This window comes from Pelophylax lessonae (genome assembly GCF_965119305.1).
Source record: "Pelophylax lessonae genome assembly, chromosome: 1".
Lineage (NCBI taxonomy): Eukaryota > Metazoa > Chordata > Amphibia > Anura > Ranidae > Pelophylax > Pelophylax lessonae.
In genome coordinates, this window is record NC_138768.1 from 311,493,483 (window position 1) to 311,507,763 (window position 14,281).

General features: G+C 46.8%; 1 protein-coding gene across 1 annotated transcript in view; it reads right to left on the reverse strand.

Annotated features, from left to right (window-relative positions):
* The window catches only part of SMTN (smoothelin), a 269,740-nt gene that overhangs the window by 46,189 nt on the left and 209,270 nt on the right, over positions 1-14,281 (reverse strand). The gene's annotated exons all lie outside the window — the stretch shown is intronic.

The window sequence follows — 14,281 nt, forward strand, 5'->3', positions numbered from 1 at the left end:
AGTAAGGGAGGGTTATAACCAGTCAGATTTTTTTTTTTTTTTACCATCGGTATCCCATTGGGGAGATATCCCTTCACTTAATGTCCCATAGCCAAAACAGGAAGCGAGAGGAAATAACTGCAAATTAAGGGAACTCCCTGGGGACCTCCCAGAACTAGTATCCCTAATGGAAGATTTCCCCTCTATTACCTTTCTGGGGACAGCCCGAAATATGAGATGTTTTTTACTTTCACTTTTATTGATAATGGTAAACAAGTCAGAAAAGTGGGTAGTATATCCTGATCAGGTTACTGAGAAATTTGCTTTCAGTAAGGCATGGATGACCGACACACCATACTGGTTGTGCCCTCCCCTTCAAACTCCAGAACATGAATCAAGGCTAGACAAAAAATAGGAAAGAACCCCAACAAAGAAGTTCTATATACGGAGGAAGGGGAGCCGGCTCAATGCGGTATATCCAAACAACTTTATTATAACAAAAAAGTGAAAAAAACACATTAAAAACGACAACAGACTACGTATATAGGGAAAAAATGACAACGTTGCCTTTTAAAATGCACCTGAATCCAAGCAGATATGCACCATCAAAATACAGTAAATTAGTCTAGACAGAAAAATTTGCACAATTTGAATGCAAAAAATGGATTTTTGTAAGATCTTACCGTAAAATCCTTTTCTCTTAAGCTCATTGACAGACGTAGTCTTCTTGATTCTCAAGAGCTGGGTTATGTTGTCTCCGCAGGAGTAGGACTAGGCAGAAAGACAAAACGTTCTGGCTCCACCTTAGGGGCAGTCCCTGAGGGTATATCCTCCCTCTCTCTGCTACAGGGAATCAGTTCTGTTTTAAAGCAGTACAGAGAATTTAACCCAACCCAACTCAATGATAGAGGGGCGGGTACTACGTCTGTCAATGAGCTTAAGAGAAAAGGATTTTACGGTAAGATCTTACAAAAATCCATTTTTCTCTATCGCTCATTGACAGACGTAGTCTTCTTGATTCTCAAGAGCTGGGACATCCAGAAGCAGTGCCACAAATGAGGGGTGGGATTGACAAAATCAAATCCAATCTAGAAGGCCCAACCGGTGCCAAACTAGAAGTTTTAAAGGCTCATTATAAACAAAGAATGAGACTAAAGAAAAATTTTCCAACGGAAAAAACCCTCGAGGTAGACCACTGGTCTCCTCAAATTGCGGCCTGCAAAACCTTGCGGCCAAACGAGGCATCAGACGATGCCATTACATCAACTTTATAATGTTTAGTAAAGGTATGCACCGACGACCAGGTAGCCGCCTTGCACACCTGGACCACTGACGCCTGATGGCGAAAGGCCCATGACGCACTAAGTGCCCGAGTGGAGTGCGCCTTAACAGGGAACGGGGGCTCCCGACCCTTAATAGAATAAGCCTGTACTACCGTCTGTCTGATCCATCTGGAAATGGTCGCGGCAGATGCAGGCAACCCCTTTTTGGGTCCATCTGGGATCACAAAAAGTGAATCCGTCTTGCGAAACGAGTCTGTCGTTTTCAAGTATACCCTGATCGCCCGGACCACATCCAAGGAGTGTAAAGCAAACTCCCGAGGATGACTGGGCTTAGGACACAGGGAAGGTAATACAATTTCTTCATTCAGATGAAATTCTGAAACCACTTTTGGTAGGAAGGATGGATTCGGACGAAGAACCACCTTATCTCTATGAACCACCAGATATGGTGAACGACAAGATAATGCGGCCAGTTCTGACACCCTGCGTGCAGAAGTAATAGCCACCAAGAAGGCCACCTTCTGGGACAATGTAGGTAGAGGAATCTCCCTAATATCTTCAAAGGGAGGTTTCTGAAGAACCGACAACACTAAATTAAGATCCCAGGGGGGTAACGGCACGTGCACTGGCGGAGCCAGATGTCGCACCCCCTGGATGAAATTCCGCACCAAGGAATGAGTAGCCAAAGGCTTCTGAAAGAAGATGGCTAATGCTGAGACCTGACCCTTGATAGTACTCAAGGCCAGTTTCTGCTCAACCCCTTGTTGCAGAAAAGCCAATATTCGACTAATCGAATAAGACCGAGGACGGAACCCCAAAGGTTCACACCATGCAATGTAGGACTTCCATGTGCGATGATAAATCTTTCTGGAAGTCGCTTTCCTAGCTTCAACTAGAGTAGGAATAACTGAAGCTGACAAACCTTTGTCCTTCAGCACCTGGGTCTCAATAGCCAGGCCGTTAAAGCCAGCGATCGTAAAGCAGGATGGAAGATCGGTCCCTGAGACAGTAGATCCTCCCTGAGAGGAAGTCTCCACGGGACGTCCGCCACCAGTCTGACCATGTCGGCGTACCAAGCTCGACGAGGCCAGTCCGGAGCTACCAGAATTACTGGAATTCCTTCCTCCTCTATCCTGCGAAGAAGTCTTGGCAGTAACGCGAGAGGAGGGAAGGCATACATTAGCTGGTATTGCCCCCACGGGGCGATCAATGCGTCTGTGGATTCTGCTAGAGGATCGCAGGAGCGAGCCACGAATCTCTGAACTTTCCTGTTGAATCGTGATGCCAACAGATCCACATCCGGGGTGCCCCACCGTAGGCACAACTGGTGGAAAACGTCTGGATGGAGGGACCATTCCCCCTGATCCAGAGTCTGACGGCTGAGATAATCTGCCTGCCAATTCTCCACCCCCGGAATGAACACCACAGAGATTGCTGGAACAAATCGTTCCGCCCAGCGAAGAATGCAAGCCAATTCTTTGGCCGCTCGGACACTCTTGGTGCCCCCCTGGTGATTGACATAAGCCACGGCCGTGGCATTGTCCGACTGGATCCGAACCGGGCTGCCTGGAGCTGCTCGGTCCAGTGAATCAGACAAAGTCTGATCGCTCTCAGTTCCAATACATTTATCGGTAACCTGGATTCTTCCGGGGACCAAAGTCCCTGGACAGATAACTGACCGAGAATTCCTCCCCATCCGGATAGACTGGCATCCGTGGTCACTATCGTCCAATATATTGGCAGAAATGACTTTCCCTGGCTGAGCATCCGAGACCGAAGCCACCAGACCAGAGACTCTCTGGTCTGTTTGCTCAATCGGATCTGATTGTCCAGGGATTCCGGATTCCGATTCCATCTGAGAAGAATCTCTTGCTGAAGAATTCGGGTATGGGACTGGGCAAATGGGACTGCTTCGAATGAAGCCACCATCAACCCCAGAACCCTCATGCAAGTCCGAAGGGAAGACCAGCTGTTGGACAGTAACAACTGGACTGCTGATTGAATCTTTCGGAGTTTCCCTACTGGAAGAAAAACTCTTGTCTTGACTGTGTCTAAAATTAGACCCAGATATTCGAGCCTCTGGGTGGGAACCAGAAATGACTTTTGCTGGTTCACCAGCCACCCGAATTCCTGTAAAGAAATCATAGTAATTTCTATGTTTTGTAGCAAGGTCTGAGGAAACTCTGCATGAAGCAGAAGATCGTCTAGGTAACCAAGGATCGATATGCCTCTTTGGCGCAGAAGTGCCAACATTGGGGCCAACACCTTTGTGAAGACCCGCGGAGCCGTGGCGAGACCGAAAGGTAACGCCACAAACTGATAGTGGTTCTCTTCTACGGAAAAGCGTAGAAACCGCTGATGTCCTGCGAAAATGGGAATGTGAAGATATGCGTCCTTGATGTCTATGGACGCTAGGACATCCCCTGGATGCAGGAAGGCTGCTACTGTGCGAATGGACTCCATTCTGAATCTTCTTATGTTGACAAAAGAATTGAGTGCTCTTAAGTCCAGAATTGGACGCACTTTGCCCTCTTTCCTGGGTATTGTAAATAGGTTTGAATAAAACCCTTGAAACCGTTCTGTCCAAGGAACGTGGACTACCACTCCTTGTTGTAGTAAATCTGTGACTGCTCTCCGCAGATCTTCTAAACGATCTGAGGATAGTCGGATATTGGAAGGGAAGAATCGCGCCGGTGGGAGAGATTGAAACTCGATCTTGTACCCTGACCTTATGACTTTGCAAACCCATTTGTCCGGGATTCTGGAAAGCCATGGATCCGGGAACCGGCGAAGACGTCCCCCCACCCCAGTTATGGGTGGGGGCGCACCTTCAGGCTTTGGACGGTTTATCTTCAGGTCTGGAGGGGGCGGGCTTTTGCTTGCCCGACCAACGACCCCTGACGCCTCCTGCAGGAGCTTTGGAGGACTTCGTTTTTTCACCCGCGGGACGAAAAAACCTCTTGTGAGCAGAAAAAGAAGGCCCTCGTCTTTGACGAGTTCCTCTACCTTTAAAATTTTGCGGTAAAAAAGGTGCTCTTTCCACCCGTGAGATCTTTAATGATCTCATCTAAGTTGGCTCCAAATAGACGCTCTCCTGAAAAGGGGATATTAGCCAATGCTTTTTTGGAACCTTGGTCGGCTAACCAACCTTTTAGCCACAGTGTACGCCTGAGAACCACTGCTGAGACTGATGCTCGCGCCAATAATGGAGTGGCGTCTAACGCCGCATCACACACAAACTGTAACCCCTGTATCATTTGTTCCAACAAATCTGATACCGCCTGAGGGACCTCTTCTAAGTCCCGGCGTAACCACTTGGTCCATTCAGTTACAGCCTGCGAAACCAGACCAATAGCTATTATAGGTCTGAAAGCTGATCCAATCAAGGAAAACATGGTGCGAGACATAGCTTCTATCTTGCGATCCACTGGATCTTTAAAAGACGGAGCGTCTTCTAAAGGAATAACCGTGGCTTTATTCAATCTAGCAATTGGTGAATCCACCACAGGTGGTTCTGTCCATTTCTTAATAAGGGTTTCCTCAAACGGATAACGCCTGTCAATGCGTTTAGAAATAGTAAAAGTGCGTTTTGGCAGACGCCATTCTTCTTCGATTGGATTGCCAAAACATTTGGGCAATGGAAAAACCTTCGCCACTTTGATGCGTTTTTTAGTCCCAAAGGGGATTTCAGTTTCAGCTATTTCCGATGGAATACCCTGTAACCTTAAGGTCTCCTGAACAGATACAATGAGTGCGTTTACCAACGCTTCCTCTCGGGCTATGGCGGATGCCGAAACATCCTCCTCACTGTCTGAAGAGACAGGACCCGAGACACCAATCCCAGATGAAGTACCTGCAACTGCAGAAATGGGCTCAGAGTCTGAATCCGAGGTTTCAGATAATATGGGGTTAGGCGGGGGTCGCTTTCTTGCGCCCTGTCCCTGACAAGCCACTTCCACCCGGGACACAAAAGTTTCCATAATAGCTGACAATGATTCAATTGTCAATGGGGTGCTGGAGGATCCCGCAGACCCCTCGAGGTCAGGACACCTTTGCCAGCAAAACAAAAAAACTTTCTTTTTTTTTTGTGTGTGTGTCTCCCCCCTAGCGCAATAGCGCCCCTCAGAGTACCTGCTTCTCGATCCCACAGAGAGAGAGAGGGACCCCCAAGGCTCACCAACCGATGCAGTGCAGTTTCCAACCAACTGCAGTCAGCGTCTGTCTACACAGACTGGAAGGAGCTGTTTGCTTTTTCCCGGGTAGAAGGACGTGGCTCCGCCCCCTGTGTACGCCTTCCGGCGTTCCCAGCTCTCCACGAGGTAGCTGGGCTCACAAAACATGGCCGCCCCCATAGAAGAGACATAAGACTCCAAAAACATGGCGGCCGGCGTGACCTGAGGACATACATGCATTTGGTCTACGGCAAAATGGCGGCGGACCGCCGAAATCGTTTTCCCAGCACATCCACCTGCATCTCTGCTAAGAGGCGATATATGGATCTACAGGAGATACACTACACATAAGGTAGGATTATACCTCCTATGTCTGCTGTAATGTTACAGTCTGCTGGGTAGAGTGTTAGCTCTTAAACCAAGTCCACTTCCCACAAACACATGCTGTATTACAAGGGGGACTTGTAAGTATCAGATATATACTGACCATATATGGAGGGGCCCATAATACATACTGCCTCATAACGAGGAAAAAAGGGAACGTTTACTCAACATACCGAACCGACAGGCACCCTCTCTTCACAATACCCTCTCCACCGGGGTGGGGGTTTGTGGACCACTCCGGACGCCTCGACTCTCTGGTTCCTGGCGTCCAAGCGAGACTTTTGACTCGCAAGGTCAGTCCCTCCACTGGGACTCCGTCGCGGCCGACCCAGCGCGGAGCTCTGGTCTGCACGCGCTCGTAGGCAGAAACCGGGGTGACCACTGGATCTCAACATCCAGCCCGTCGCCCGGCCCCGCATACTTACTTGAATGTGTCGCGGCCGACCAAGCGCAATGCCATGGTCTGCGCGCGTTTGTAGGCCGGCTGGGGTGACCACAAGTGTCGCCCAGTCCGGCATTTTTGCTTGAAGATCTCACAGGAAAAAACACTGGAGAAAACTACCTAAAAAATGTCTTTTTCTTAAAGAAAAAAGTCTTGCCAGGACCAAAAGATCCCAGCAAGGAACTTAGGTCCTTACTCCTGACTAGACAGAAAAAAACTGATTCCCTGTAGCAGAGAGAGGGAGGATATACCCTCAGGGACTGCCCCTAAGGTGGAGCCAGAACGTTTTGTCTTTCTGCCTAGTCCTACTCCTGCGGAGACAACATAACCCAGCTCTTGAGAATCAAGAAGACTACATCTGTCAATGAGCGATAGAGAAAAGCAGTCATATATATTCCTTCCCAAGGGCCATTACATAGAACTCTCACACCATCTGACACTCTGAATGGTTGATTTAGGGATTCTTTATACGACAGTTTTTTGCATTCAAACTGTATTTATTCTTGGGCAATATGACAGGAGCAGAAGTCCATGAAGTGTCTGTACAGCTAATGAGCAGCTGACATCCCTCAGGTTACCTGCTACCTGCCGGAGCCAGACCCTTACATGTGCATATTTTTCTGTCTAACCTAATTTACTGTATTTTGATGGTGCATATCTGCTTGGATTCAGATGCATTTTAAAAGGCAACATTGTCATTTTTACCGTATATACATAGTCTGTTGTAGCTTTAATGTGTGCTTTTCACTTTTTTTATTATAAAAAAAGTTGTTTGAATATACCGCATTGAGCCGGCACCCCTTCCTCCGTATATAGAACTTCTTTGTTGGGGTTCTTTCCCGTTTTTTGTCTAATGGTAAACAAGACAAACGGAGTGAATCTCACTAACTGGGGCACAGACCGCAATAAAAACCTGGCAGGTATTCTAATCCATCTCCACTCCATTCAAAACTAAAAAAATAAAATATAAAAAAAGTTATACTTTCATTTAAACCTGCCAAATGTTTGTGCTATCATATTTTCATTTGACACAAGTGTATAATTTTCTTGGGATCAAAGCAGATCTGTAGCCACAAGAAGCACATTAATCCATAAATATGGTACATTCAGAATTGATGAAGGGCAAAGGATAAGAAAGGAGACAATACTACTCTCTAAAAGGCATTTTATTTAGACTCAGATACTCCAGGAGCATTCCTCAAATCTAAAGCCTGAACTATCCTCAGAATTCTACTGGAAAAACAGACATTGGGAATGGACTATTCTCCAGGTAGGGCGGTTCTCAGCTCTTTTACTGTTCTGTAGCTCGTTCTTTGGTACATCTGTCCATTAATTTTATTTGTGATCCCCAATGAGTGCAGCAAACCAGTATTACCTTCTGCCCCAATCCAGCGATACTCACTGTGTGGCCCTTCTCGGAGATGCACAGTGTTTCATCTAAAAACAGAATTGCAAGGTCCTATTAGTGCGTATGTATCCCATGGCCCCATTCTTTCCTATGGCAGCGCCATATTTATCAGCTTATTAACACAGCAGAGTAGAGAATTGACTGAAATCCTAGCCCTCAGCACTGTGGCTGCTGACTGATTGCTGGGGGGAAGTGCTGCCATATATACGCAATTACTTGTAAATATCCATGGCACGATCTCCTATAAAAAAAAAAATATTCCCTCTCACAATTTTAGAGGACAGTAATGGACTGAAACGTAAAGATCCTGATTTTCTTGTGGAAGTTAAGAAGCTGTCAATTTTTCATCAATGAATATTCTTCAAGGGATTTTAGCTCCACTCTGAAGATTCCTTAAGCCAGGCATGCTCAACCCGTGGCCCGCAACCTCAAACCTATGCCAACCTGCACAGCCTCCTTCGGTTGCACACTGCTCTACTGAATGGTTGCTGGTCCTCCATAATCCTGGCAGCTGTCATACACAAGCTGCTATTGGAGCCAGCTCCCCACTTTTTTCTTTCTGAACATGGTAACATTTGCTAATAGGTACAGGGAGAGGAGCCTGTAGCTGAGTGGCTTACATAGAGTGCCATCCATACAATCCATACAGGGGTTCTGAAGGTAGATTTCCAGTTGTGTGATGAGCTTGGTGTCATTCCGGGAACATGCGAGTGCATTAAGTGTCATTTTATCATGCGTAATAAAGAGATATTGCACAATATTGCACTACTAGGGCATGCGATTTCCTGGCTTGCTGATTTTGGATTGTCCACAGTCCTTGTTTTGGGAATTCAAGGGATGGCTGCAAAGATCCTGATATCGTGAAGGCTGCAACACTGGTTCAGAGCTTTTTTTGGCTGGTCATACCTGAGCGTGAGAGTAGGATTAATGGTTAATTTGAAATTCGATTTTTGTGAATGTGAATAAACATGTAACAGGGATTGGCCCCACGGAAAATGATGATCTTGATTGTGGTTAAAAGATCTTCACTATGCTATTAAAAATAAGAAAATGTTTTAATTCTGAACCATATCATTATGGCCTAAAGACTGGTTACCAAATTAGTGTTATTAAGCCCTCTTTTTTTTTTTTTTACATTAAAATAACAAACATGTCATACTTACCTGCTCTGTGCAGCAGTTTTGCACAGAGCAGCCCGGATCCTCCGCCTCTTGGGTCCCTTGCCGGCGCTCCTGGAACCCCCACCTGCCAGGTGCCCCCAAGCAGGCGCGCCCCCAAGATGCGGCTCTGTGGATCCATTCAAACATTTCTGACTGGGTTCACTGGCTGTGATCGACACCAGCGAGAGCAATTGGCCAAAAGTGAGTGTAAACCCTTACATATACCCAGTGAAGTGACCAGCCTTAGGTAATAGACAGATGAAACAAAATCCTCCTACACAAGTTCTACCCTGCAGCTCTGTCTCCTCTACATCTGTTCAAATTGCTGAAATATAATTATTATCTTCGAGTTCAGAAAAAAGGGGTCGGAGAGTTAAGGTTACTCTGCAGAGCTCAGTGAAGAGAGCTCTGAAAGCAGATTGGAGGGAAAGGACACACCTTCCCTCCACACAGCAGCAGAGCTGAGGCTGTCAACTTTTTTCTCGTGTCAGGAAAAATTGTCAGAAGTGATTCATACAAAATGGGGCAGCAGATAGTGCTCTGGATTGAGACAAGTACACACAATAGAGGGATATGATTTGTTCATATTTCATGTCTGAGGTTTACAACCACTTTAAGGTACCTCCACTGCCCTCTACTTTCCAAACCCCATCAGAATGTTCATTGACATTACACATGCATGCATGCTTTAATAACCCCAGTGCTGACATTCCCTCTCTGAGTATAAGTGATGGTTTACCGGATATTGCAAGAGGAGGATTCAGAGTCGAATTCAAGTACCTGCACAAGCTGCATTTAAAAATATGATTTAGAAAACACTCTGTGGACACTATCATTTTACTAGCTCAGGTTTATGAGATCGAGATATATATAGTTACATTGTCTGTTTTCTTCCCCAACTGTCTGGATTATAGTGAAAAACAGCAGCCAATTGGGGGCAAGATTAAGTAACATGTTGCCATAATTTCCTGGACAAGTAGCAGATTGCTAACATTTATTTTTTTTTTTTTAGGACAGAGAAAACTGGATTTTTGACTTACCGTAAAATCCTTTTCTCTGAAGTTCATCGACAGGACGCAGCTTCATATCTTCTTAGCCACTGGGTTATGCTCCTCCCATAAGGAATAGGACACTAGGCAGGAAAAGGCTTTCACCATGCCTATTGGGCTGTCCCTGCAGGCATAACCCTACACACTCTGCTACAGCCCTCAGTTTTGTTGCAAGCAGTGTTTAGAAGATAACAAGCTCATTCCACTCATAATTAGAAAGGGGGGTGCTGCGTCTGTCAATGAACTTCAGAGAAAAGGATTTTACAGTCAAAAATCCAGTTTTCTATATCGTTTGTAGACAGACACAGCTTCATATCTTCTTAGCCATTGGGACGTCCCAAAGCAGTATCATCATGAGGGGTGGGAAAAACAATGCAAAGAAGAATGTTATTCCCCAAAGGCTAAACGTAGCCAACCAGGTAACAAGGAGCTCAACCAGGAACAACTGGAGCTCATCTAGAAAAAACATATACCCTCAAAGAGAAAAAAAAAAAAGTTCTCTTATAAACAGCTGCCTGCAAAACCTTGCGGCCAAAAGAGGCATCCAAAGATGACAACACATCTACCTTTTAGAATTTTGTAAACGTGTGCACTGACGACCAAGTTGCTGCCTTGCATCACTGACGCCTGATACCAAAAAGCCCAAGAGGCATTCAGCGCTCTAGTAGAATGCGCTTTCACCGGGAAAGGAGGAACCGGATCCTTCAGTGAATAAGCCTGAACCACCGTCTGCCTGATCCATCTCGAAGTCCTTCGGTAAGGACAAAAAGAGCATATGATTTCTTGAAAGATTCAGTAGCCGCCAGGTAAACACTAATTGCCCGAACCACGTCCAAAGAATGCAAAGCAATTTCCTTTGGATGCTTGATAAGACAGAGTGAAGGCAGCACAATGTCATCATTCAAATGGAAAAAGGAAACCACCTTAGGAAGAAAAGACTGATCAGGTCAAAGTACCAGTTTATCTCTGTGGACGACCAGATAAGGTGAATGGCAGGACAACGCCGCCCATTCAGACACCCTGCGGGCAGAAGTGATAGCCACCAAAAAGACAACCTTCTGAGATAATGTAAGCAGGGGAATCTCCCTAATGTTCTCAAAAGGAGGTTTTTGAAGAAGGTTTTTGAAGAACCGTTAACACCAAAATTCAGATCCCACGGAGGTCGATCACTTTGGGGGCAGCATATGACGCACCCCCCTGAATAAAAGTGTGAATCAGGGCATGCGTAACTAAAGGACGTTGGAAAAAACACAGCCAAAGCCGACACTTGGCTTTTGATAGTGTCCAAAGCCAAATTCTGTTCAACCCCTTTTTGAAGAAAAGTCAAAATCCTAGCTACTGAAAACAAGCGAGGGTGCACTTTTAAGGATTCACACCATGAAATGTACGATTTCCACGTACGATGAAAGATCTTTCTGGAAGTAGCCTTCCTGGCCTTCAACAGTGTCGGAATCACAGAGTCAGAAAGACCTCTATCCTTCAATACCTGGCTTTCAACAGCCACGCCGTTAAAGCCAGCGACTATAAATCAGGATGGAAGATCGGCCCTTTAGTCAGGATGGAAGATCGGCCCTTGAGACAGCAGATCTTCCCTGAGAGGAAACCTCCAAGGAGCAACAGCGACCAATCTTAACAGGTCTGCGTACCAAGAGCGGCGAGGCCAGTCTGGGGCCACTAGAATGACTGGTATCCCTCTATTCTCGCAAAACAGCTTCAGCAGGAGTTTCAGCGGAGGGAATGCATAGATCAGCTGATACTGACCCCAAGGAGCCACCAGTGCATCTGTGGTGTCAGCCAGAGGATCCCTTGATCTGGCCACAAACCTCTGAACCTTCTTGAGTCAAGAAGCAAAGAGGTCGACATCAGGTGTCCCCCACTAGACACTCAGGGGGTGAAACACCTCTGGGTGCAGGGACCACTCCCCCTCATCCAACACCTGACGACTCAGGTAATTCGCCTGCCAGTTCTCCACTCCTGGGATGTGCACAGCAGAAAGAGCTGGGACCAACTTCTCTGCCCAATCCAGTATCTCTGCCACCTCCCGGGCCACCAAGACACTCTTGGTGCCCCCTTGATGATTGATATATGCCACGGCCGTGGCACTGTCCTATTTAATCCAGACTGGGCAATCTTGCAGACAAGCCGTCCAATTACTCAGGCAAAGCTTTAATCGCTCTGAGCTCCAAGATCTTCATTGGCAGCTTGGACTCTTCCATCGTCCAGGATCCCTGGGCGCAGAGTTTCCCCAGCACTCCTCCCCAGCCTGACAGGTTGGGGTCTGTGGTAACCACTGTCCAATACAACGGGAAGAAGGACTTGGCTTAGCGAAGTGCTGACAAGTGAAGCTGCCACAGAAGAGCAGACTTTGTGTTGCGACTCAACCGAATCAAAGTATCCAAGGATTTTGGATCCTTGTTCTATTTTCCAATAATCTCCTTTTGTAAGGGTCTCGTGTGGAACTGAGCAAACTGAACCGTATCGAAGGTTGATACCTTTAGATCCAAGGCCCGCATGCAAGTCTGCAGAGAGGACAGATTGTTTGCCAGCAACAACCGGATCGCCCCCTGCAATTTTTGCAACTTGGGAAGAAAGACCCTCGCCAAAGCGGAGTCCAGAGTCAGGCCTAGATAATCCAGTCTCATTGAAGATATCAGGGCGGATTTTCAGAAATTGATGTTCCAACAAAACTCTTGCAGTGTTTGGATAGTGACAGTCAAATCATCCAACAGGGCTGAGTGAGAGTCCGCCCTGAACAGGAGATTGTCCAGCTACCCCAGTACTGAAATCCCCCGTTGGCGCAGTAATGCCAACCCTGGAGCCAGTACCTTGGTGAAGACCCTTAGGGAGGAGGCGAGACCAAAGGGTAACGCCGCAAATTGATAATGCTCCTCTCCTATAGCGATGCAGAGAAAACGCTGGTGTCCTACGTAGATAGGGATGTGTAGGTATGTGTCCTTTAGATCTATGGAGGCCAAAAAGTTTCCCTGGTGTAGGGACGCCACTACCGTGCGAATGGACTCTACTCGAAACCTCTGTACCTGCACAAAGCGGTTCAAAGCCTGAGGTTCAAGATTGGACGCACTTTGCCTTCCTTCCTGGGCACAGTAAACAGGTTTGAATAAAAACCTTGAAAACGTTCCTGAGAGGGAACCGGCACAATCGCCCTTTGTGACAGCAGATCTTGTACCGCCTCTTGGAGATCCCTTAAACGATCTGGAGATAACCTGTCAGACGGTCGAGACCGGAATTCGATCTTGTACCCTGATCGGATCAGTTCGTGAACCCATTTGTCCTGAAACAAGGAAGTCCATGGGGTTCTGGAAAGAAGCGAAGATGTTGCCCCACTCCAGAATCGGGTGAGGGCACCCCTTCATGCAGACGAGGACTTGTCTGCAGATACGGATTGGCCTGTCTTCAGTTTACCTGATCACGTCTTCTTGGAACTCCCAGAAGACCTGAATGGCTTTCCTTTTTCTTGCGACTTGGAGGTACGAAAAAGCCGACTATGAGCAGTAAAAGAAGGCCCCCATCTAGCACGTGGTGCCTTGCCTTAGAGCAGTGGTTCTAAACTCCGGTCCTAGGGACCCACTAACAGGCCAGCTTTTAGGTATTACCTTATGGAGATGCAGACTAGAATACTGCAATCAATGAGCAGCAAATGAGATAACCTGTGATGTAATTTAGTTATCTGGCAAACCTGGCCTGTTGTTGGTGGGTCCTGAGGACCGGAGTTGAGAACCACTGCCTTAGAGGATTGAGGGAGAAGTGTACTCTTCACACCCATAAAGCCTTTGATCAACTCATCCAGGGAGGATCTAAACAACCTCTCCCCCGTAATGGGAAGGTCAGAAAGATAATCAAAACAACCTCTCCCCCATAAAGGAAAGGTCAGAAAGCCTTTTTGGAAGTCTGGTCTTCAGACCAGCTTTTTAGCCACACAATGCATCTAATAGCAATCCCCACCGCGGACACTGTGGCTACCAGCGGAGCCGCATCCAGTGACACATCGCATATCTACAGAAGGGCTTGAGCCATTTGATCTAACTGCTCAATCACCCCCGGGGATAGCTATTCCGTTTCCATGACACCTTTTAGTAACTTCACCCATTCAGTGACAGTCTGTGACACCAGGGTGGTCACAAAAATTAGTTTCAATATGGAGCCCGCTAGCACATGTAAATGGCGGAACAGAGACCCAATCCGTCTACCAACAGTGTCCGTAAAGTCCGGGGATTCTTCCACCGGGACCACAGTAGACTTATTCAGTCTGGAAACTGGATGATCCACTTTTGGTGGCACGGTCTACAGAGTGGAGACCTTATCCGCGAAGGCATAACGGTATTTAAAATGCTTGGGCACAACTAACATGTGCTTGATGCGCCCCCACTGTTCATTGACAATATT